The sequence below is a fragment of the Jaculus jaculus genome, chromosome 4 (assembly GCF_020740685.1).
Source record: "Jaculus jaculus isolate mJacJac1 chromosome 4, mJacJac1.mat.Y.cur, whole genome shotgun sequence".
Classification (NCBI taxonomy): Eukaryota; Metazoa; Chordata; class Mammalia; order Rodentia; family Dipodidae; genus Jaculus; species Jaculus jaculus.
Window position 1 is genome coordinate 135,916,940 of NC_059105.1, and position 8,211 is coordinate 135,925,150.

Consider the following 8,211-nt stretch of genomic DNA (forward strand, 5'->3'; position numbering starts at 1 on the left):
ACAGGAGCCACGGGATAGGCTCAGGACAAGGTGCATCAAGCGCATGCACAACCTCAAGGGAGGTTGCTGCCTAAATGAGGAAGTATTTACCTCAAGACTGGCGGGAAGCCAGCATCATCTTGTAATGGCGTCTGCATTGGCTCCCTACACCACGTGGAGATGCCAGGCAATGGGACACACCTGGATGATCCAGGGCCTCAGCTGCACACAGGGGGGATCTTGCCAGCAGGAATAAAGAACTAAAAGTTATAAATGAACTTGAACTTTCTAACCTGAAGAATTGGAAGGTGTATGGGCAACAGCGGAACAGCAACATACTCTTTCTTGAAGACCAAATGGAAATGCTTGCTGAAAGCAGAAATATCTTAGATGAACTAAAGAAAGAATGTTGGGCTGGAGAGATGGCTTAGTGGTTAAGTGCTTGCCTGTGAAGCCTAAGGACTCCGTTCCCCAGGACCCATGTTAGCTAGATGCACAAGGGGGCACATGTGTCTGAAGTTCGTTTGCAGTGGCTGGAAGCCCTGGCACGCCCATCCTCTGTCTCTCTCTATCTGCCTCTTTCTCTCTCTGTCACTCTCAAATAAATAAATATTTAAAAAAAAAAAAAGAAAGAAAGAATGTCAAGATGTAGAAAACTTAGAGAAGGTAAAATAAAGAAGTAGTCACCCTGATGTCACATAGCCATGTGCGGCATTTGTTGTTCCCTGAGCTTTTCAGTGGAGGGGTTCAGTAACGATTTAAAGGAAGACTTATTTACTATACAGTCTTAAATGACAGGGCCCCAATAGTAGCAAGCAGTTATTCAAGGCTGGTCTTAACTACCAGTGCTTATTTTCTGGTCATCTTCTTCACCTAAGAGGTACTTTTTCAGCCCAGCCTGTGGAAGCTGAATGGGGCCGTGTGTTCCTGTAGAATGGAGAAGTTTTTGGTGGAGTGAAGGTGGGAGCTGAAGAGAATGATACTCAGGTTATGTTTACTGGTTTTTCTGCTTATAACAATGAATCTGACACTTTGACACTTTTCTCAAAATCCAGGGTCCTTTGCCTTTCACATATTGTCAAACCTCCAGTCATTACTTATGGTTTGGTAGGGATTTTCTTTCTTTTTTTTTTTTTGCCACAATAGCTTACTTTGGCATTTTAATAATCTGGGAAAGAGCTTCTGCCTCTCATCAGTTGGTACCTATTGCAGTCAGGTTCACATTGCTGAAAGAAATCATCAAACCAAGAGAAGCTATGGGGGAAAGAAAGGGTGGGGTGTTATTTTGACTTACAGACTAGAGGGGAAGCTCCATTGTGGCAGGGGAAACAATGGCATGAGCAGAGGGTGGACATCACCCCCTAGCCAACATCAGGTGGATAGTAGCACCATGAGAGTATGCCAAACACTGGCATGGGGAAACTGAGTATAAAACCCATAAACCAGTCCCTGACAATGCATTGCCTCTAAGAGGCATTGATTCCAAAATCTCCATCAGCTGGGAACCTAGCATGCATAACACCTAAGTTTATGGGGGACACCGGAATCAAATCACCACAATACCCAAACATTTGGAGTGGCAAATCGGGGCCTAGGAGCACCAGCATCAGGAATTTTCAGAATTGATCTCAATTTTATTGCAATTTCTGGATACACAGTTTTAAAGTTACATGCTTGGAGGCATGGGTATAAGAATCTTGGAGAAGATGCTAATAACTTGCTTCCAATTGCAATAGACATACCAACATATGTGTCATTTTAACAAATGAATCCAAACTCTGTCTTGAAAAACCTATTCTTATCTTAAATATGATGTTGCCTCAAGCTCCATTGGAAACTCACTACAGAAGTCATTCTGGCATCCCACCTACAAGAGAGACACTGGAGGCCTTTCTTACAGATGGACCCGTGAATAAAGAAGTTGCACAGTTCATTCATGTCCTGAGCATTGCCATCGAGGCACGGGTCTTGTGTGTAGCTAGGGATGAAAAACGGACACCGAGAGACATTTTGAAAATGTGTAATAGAAAAGCAAATGTTGTGATCCTGTTTTAAGGGGGCATTCATTCCATGGGGATTGCCACCCTGGCCAACCGCCACAGTCCTCCAGATGGACCCATTGATCTTCTGACTGTGGCTTTTATAAGTAAAAGAGAGATCAGGCCAGCTAGTCTTAATGAAGAAAGGATTAAACAAACAAACCATTGTAAAACACCTTCTAGAGAATGCTGACACTGCTGATCCTGAGGCTAATGTGCCAGACAGACAGAATCACAGGAAGAGTGGGGAACTGCAAGCTATTAACCCTTCTCAGGCTTGGAATTTCATGGAGATTAATGTTTCTCTCGAAGAACTACAAAAACAGAGAGGAGCTCATATGCATTGCTTGGTTCAGCTGCTGGACATGGTTTTAGAAGACAGCTTTGGCTGTGCAGCCTAGTTTGCTTCCAGAGGAAGTGGCTGGTTGGTGACTCAGGATGGAGTGAAATCTTACCAGAGCAGTATAAAGGTAATTCTGGCTGAAACTGGTGAAGACAAGCAACTTGCAGATTACTCTTAGCATCACACCACTGAATAAAGGGATAGAAATGGAACTAGGTTGGTTTTCTTCTAGAAATCTTGGCCGTGATAAAAGTTATTTATGAACTTGGAAAGGAAGCAAGGTTTCCCTTTCTGGATGAAAATGCGCTCTCTTTCCTAAATTCTCTACCCATTTAGGAAAGGGAATGCTTGACCTTGCCCATGGAATTATTGAGAAGTGATTTTTATGCCTGGCAGCTGTACAGCTTGGCCTTACAGTCTCAGCTCTTCTACCCAAATGGGCCATGCAGTTTGGATAAAGAATTGCAAAAATAGCAAAGAACACTGTATTAGTCAGGGTTCTCTAGAGGAATGAAACCACTAGAATGGATTATGCTAAAAAGGGAATTTATTGGATTATCTTACAGTAGCCCAATAGCAGTTGCAGGCCCAAGAATCAAGGGACCCAGTAGCTTCTCAGTCCACATGGCCAGATGCCTCAGCAGTCTCAATCCAGCACTGAAGGCCTGGAGGCTTCCTGAGGAGCTGCTGATTTTCAATCCACACGAATGAGTCTTCAGTTGATGATGGTCCTCAGTCCACACTGGTTTCCAATCCATACTGGGAGGCAGTGAGCAGCTCCAGCAGCCAAGTGGGAGGAATGGGCATTTTTCACCCAGCGATTCCTTATATAAAGTTTCCATCTGAGAGGAGCCACCCATCTGGGGGAAGGACTTCTTCCTTCAGTTAATCCTTCCTGGAAGCAACCTCAGAGACCCACCCAAAAGAAATTTCTGTGGATTACTAAACAGATCAAGTTGACAACACCTTAACCATCACAAGTCAACCCCTTGTCAACTTGACACCATATCTCCTTACATCACACTTAATTTCCGAATGAAAACAGTAATAAGCTCATAATGGCACCTAACATGATATAACTATCCCATGTACAAATGGAAATGCAAAATTTCCCCCCAACACAAAGCAAGGTTCCTTGAGAAACACTTAGTCTCTAATGTAATATGTCTAATACAAATTCAACAGCTGTTAGCTATTAATATAATCTTAATATTGGTGTAGATATGTGCAAACAGTCAGTACCAAGGTAGGACAGAAACACTGCAATTACAGTCCTCATTTTCACCTCAGTGGGTCTTGGTTCTTTACCTACAAGGGTAACCCATACCTTCTTTCCCGAAGGATCTGGGCCATTTATCACACTACCTCAATTGGGTTGTTGAGGTTGTCCATTGACTTTGATAACAGGGCATGGTAACACTAAGAGATGCCCTAAAGGATCTCCTGCACTCCAGGCTTACTCTTCCTTACCTCCATTGTGGAGGAACAGTACAATTTCCCCCTGGTAATCTGGATCAATCACCTCTGCTACCACTGTAACACCTTTCTCAGCCAAACCATTGGCCACAGCCCATGAATCAGTGTATATCCACATATCTGGCCATTTTTCCTTCCAAGCAAAATGCTCAACCATATGCACTGCCTGAAGTTCTGCCCATTGTGAAGACTTCTCTTCACCACAGTCCTTCAGAGTTGTTCTAGAAAGAGGCTGTAATGCTGTAGCTGTCCACTTCTGGGAAGTGCCTGAATAGCGTGCTTAACGATCTGTAAACCATGTACTTGTCCTCTCCTCCTCAGTTAATTGATCACACACATGATGTCATAGGTGCATGCTTAGGGACAGAAGGCATTGTTACAGGAGTAGGAACCATAGGCATTTGCGCAAGTTCCTTGTGTAACTTACTTGTGCCTTCCAGGCCTGCTTGAGCCCATCACAGTGTAGTCAACCTGCCACCAAGTTATACCTGCCCCAAGGAATACTACCATATCGGGAGCTCAGAATTGGTTTCTGCTGCTTACAAATTTTGCATTCAATAGCAGCCATAGCCAGGTCAGCTTTAGTTCGTGGAAGTCCATGTTGTTGGGCCCATACATAGCCTGCATCCCTGTCACCATGGCCACTCTGTGATGGACTTGATGATTGACTACTTTCTGGGAATGGCCAACATTATGGCTTGTTGGGTCAGATAACACCCAACTCATAATGGGAAGCTCAGGTCACATAGCAACTTGATAGGTCATTGTCAAACATTCAGTTTCCACTAAGGCCCAACAGTAGGCCAAGAGCTGTCTCTCAAAGAGAATAATTGTCTGCAGATGATGAAAGAGTCTTACTCCAAAATCCCAAGGACCTCCACTGTGATTCAACCATGGAGGACTGCCAAAGGCTAATGGCATCCCTATCTGCAGCCAACACCTCAAGTACCATTGGATCTACTGGATCATATGGCCCAAGGGGCAGAGCAGCCTGCACAGGAGCCTAGACCTGTTGAAGAGCCTTCTCTTGTTCTGGGCCCCACTGAAAACTTTTCTGAGTGATGTGGTACATGGGACAGAGTAAGACACCAAAATGAAGAATGTGCTATCTCCAAAATCCAAATAGGCCCACTAGACATTGTGCTTCTTTCTTAGTGGTGGGAGCAGGGGGATAGGGGCAACAGCTTATCCTTCACCTTAGAAGGAATATCCCTGCACTCCCCACACCACTAAACTCCTAGAAATTTCACTGAGGTGGAAGGTCCTTGCATTTTGGGTGGATTTATTTCCCATCCCCTGATGTGCATATGCTGTACCAGCAACTCCAGAGTGTTAGCACCTCCTGCTCATTTGATCCAATCAGCATAATGTCATTGATATAATGGACCAACATGACCTCTTGTGGAAGGGACAGGCAATCAAGATCCCTGCAAACTAAGCTACAACACAGGGATGCAGAGTTAATATAACCTTGAGGTAAAATAGTAAAGGTGTACTGCTGACCTTGCCAGCTGAAGGCAAATTGCTTCTGGTAGTCCTTATGGACAGGTATAGAGAAGAAGTCATTCATAAGATCAATAGCTGCATACCAGGTACCAGGAGATATGTTAATCTCCTCAAGTAAAGACATATTTGGTACAACAGCTGATTAAGTTTCTGATAATCCACTGTCATTCTCCAGGATCCATCTGTCTTCTGAACAGGCCATATAGGAGACTTAAAGGAAAATGTGGTGGGAATCACCACCCCTGTATCCTTCAAGTCCTCTAAGGTGGCATTGATTTCTACAATCCCTCCAGGGATGCGATACTGTTTTTTATTTTCCTCAGTGGTGGGAGTCTCAATGGCTTCCATCTGGCCTTCCCAACCATAATAGCCCTCACTCCACGAGTCAGGGAACCAATGTGGGGATTCTGCCAACTCCTAAGTATGTCTATCCCAATTATGCATTCTGGGACTGGGAAAATAACCACAGGGTGTGCTTAGACTCACTGTCAGTCTAATATTTGCCAGACCTCCATTAATCACCTGACCACCATAAGCACTTTAATTGGAAGGCCATGATGCTTTTGGGGGATCTCCTGGAATCAATATCAATTCATAGCCAGTATCCAGTAGGCCTCAAAAGGTTTGACTATTTCCTTTTCCCCAGTATACAATTACCCTAGCAGAAGGCCATAGGTCCCTCTGAGAAAGGATAGGACTAAGCTTAATATTAGAACTTTTGGGGTTTGCAGGAGGGTCATTCTTTGAGGGGACCTGACCACCACTTCAATCAAGGGGCCTCAGGATCAGTAAACTGACTCAAGTCTGGAAACAGATTAAGAGGCCTTAATTCTCTGCTGTTACAGTTAAAAGTAGCTTTATCTTCTCTTACTCTGGAACTTTTCTGCTTATAGAGATCAAGCAGGAACTCAGTAGGCTTCTCATCTATTTGACTTATGGGAGCACCATGATTTAATTAGCCAGTGTCAAAGGTCCATACAAGTCATACCTTCATGTGCATAATTTTGCCCATGCTATCTGTTATAAAGAGCCTGCTCACCTCGCCTTTGGCAATTCAGTGCCGCTGCTTGGCCCTTCTTACCCCCAGATCCAGTTAGACTCATTCCATATAAGTCACCTAATGCAACAACTGTGGTTGTTAAGTACACTGGTGCTCCCCTCACAAGTCTGTTTCTTATAGTCTTAGTGAAGGGCACATCTTCTGGACACTCCCATTGTGGGGGCAAAGATGAGTTTACATGGCAAATCCACTCCAGCATTCCAAGTTCTCTGAGCCTTTTAATCCCTTCATCACCATTAAACCAAGGGTATCAGGCAGCTCAAACTCACTCATAGTAGGCAGTCTTTGGATCCATACTTCAGTTAACCAATCAAATAAACTCTTGGCACCTCTTCCAACTGCACAAGCTGCAGTGTTAAATCTAAAATCTCTGCTCAATGGGCCCATTTCAGTAAATTCAGCCTGACCTCATTTTATGTTCCTTCTTCCATCATCCCACACCCTTAAAATCCATTCACACACACATTCGCCATGCTTCTGCCTGTACAATTTAGAAAACTCCTGAAGTTCTTTAGGGGTGTACCTCACCTCCTCTTGTGTCACACTTTCTATGTCACCTTTAGGAACCTGCCTACTCTTAAATCTGGTTATAGGCCTAGAGGCAAAGATGGGTGGGAACTGAGAAGCACCAGCACCTCCTGCTGATTCCTCAGACAAAGAGGATTAATTCCTTCAGGCAAGGGTTGGGAGGGTAATATTTCAGGGTGTGGAGGTGGGGATACCCCTGCTTCTAAGGGAGGGGAGGACATATTTTTATGCAAAACAACTTCAAAATCTCAGAGGTCAATATCCCTAGATTCTTCATGGTTTTCCCACACATCACCTTCCCAAGTCACAAGATCCCACTCTTTTCCAATCAATGCCCTAATTTTAACTTCTGGTAGCTGATGACGCTGGGATTTGAATTCACATTACAAATTAGTCAATCTCACAATGAAAGCTTGGGTTTGATTTTCTGCAATTTGAGCCCTGTTTTGGCTAGAGTGGAGACTCTCCTCCAGGACTCCCTTAGAAACCTTCAGATCATGCATGTGGGTCTTAAGCTTTGAATTTTCCTTTCTGAGCTTCTGCTTTCCCTTCAATAGTCCAGATGATGTCCAGAGATGCTAGAAGCAACCAATCAGCCTCATCATGTGACTTACTTTTCTACAAATATTCAAATGTTTTAAATTCAGAGTTACTAAATTCCTAGCTCTTCACAAGATATGACTCAGGATCATCAAATACATCTGTACATAGTTCACATCATGGATTATTAGTGTCCTCATTTCCAGTAAAAGTGCTCTCCTTATCACCTTTAGTAGCACTTAAGTTGGAAATTCATCCCACATAGCACCAAGCCCACTAGAGAAATCCACCCTTACAATTCTGTTTCTCTAGTACCACTTCTGGTACCAATATCTGTATTAGGATTCCCTAGAGGAACAGACCTCTTGAATGAATTATATTAAAAAGGGAATTTATTATATTAGCTTATAGTAGTCCAATAGCAGTTGCAGGCCTAAGAATCAAGGAACACAGTAGCTGCTCAGTCCACATGGCCACATGCCTCAGCAGTCCCAATCTGTCACAGAAGGCCTGGAGGCTTCTTGGGGAGCTGCTGGTCTTCAATCCATACAAGTCTTCAGTTGACTCTGTTGTTCAGTCCACACTTATCTTCAACTGATCCTGGAAGGCAGCAAGAGCTCTGGCAGCCAAGTGGCAGAAAGGGGCTCTTTTCACCCAGAGCTTCCTTATATAAAGTCCTGCTCTGATGGGGGCCCCTCCTCTGGGGGACAGTCTCACTCTGGGGGAAGGACTTCCTCCTT

General features: G+C 44.0%; 1 pseudogene; it reads left to right on the plus strand.

Annotated features, from left to right (window-relative positions):
- Positions 1–683: 683 nt before the first annotated feature.
- LOC101617725 lies at positions 684–2,867 on the plus strand (annotated as a pseudogene).
- Positions 2,868–8,211: the final 5,344 nt, after the last annotated feature.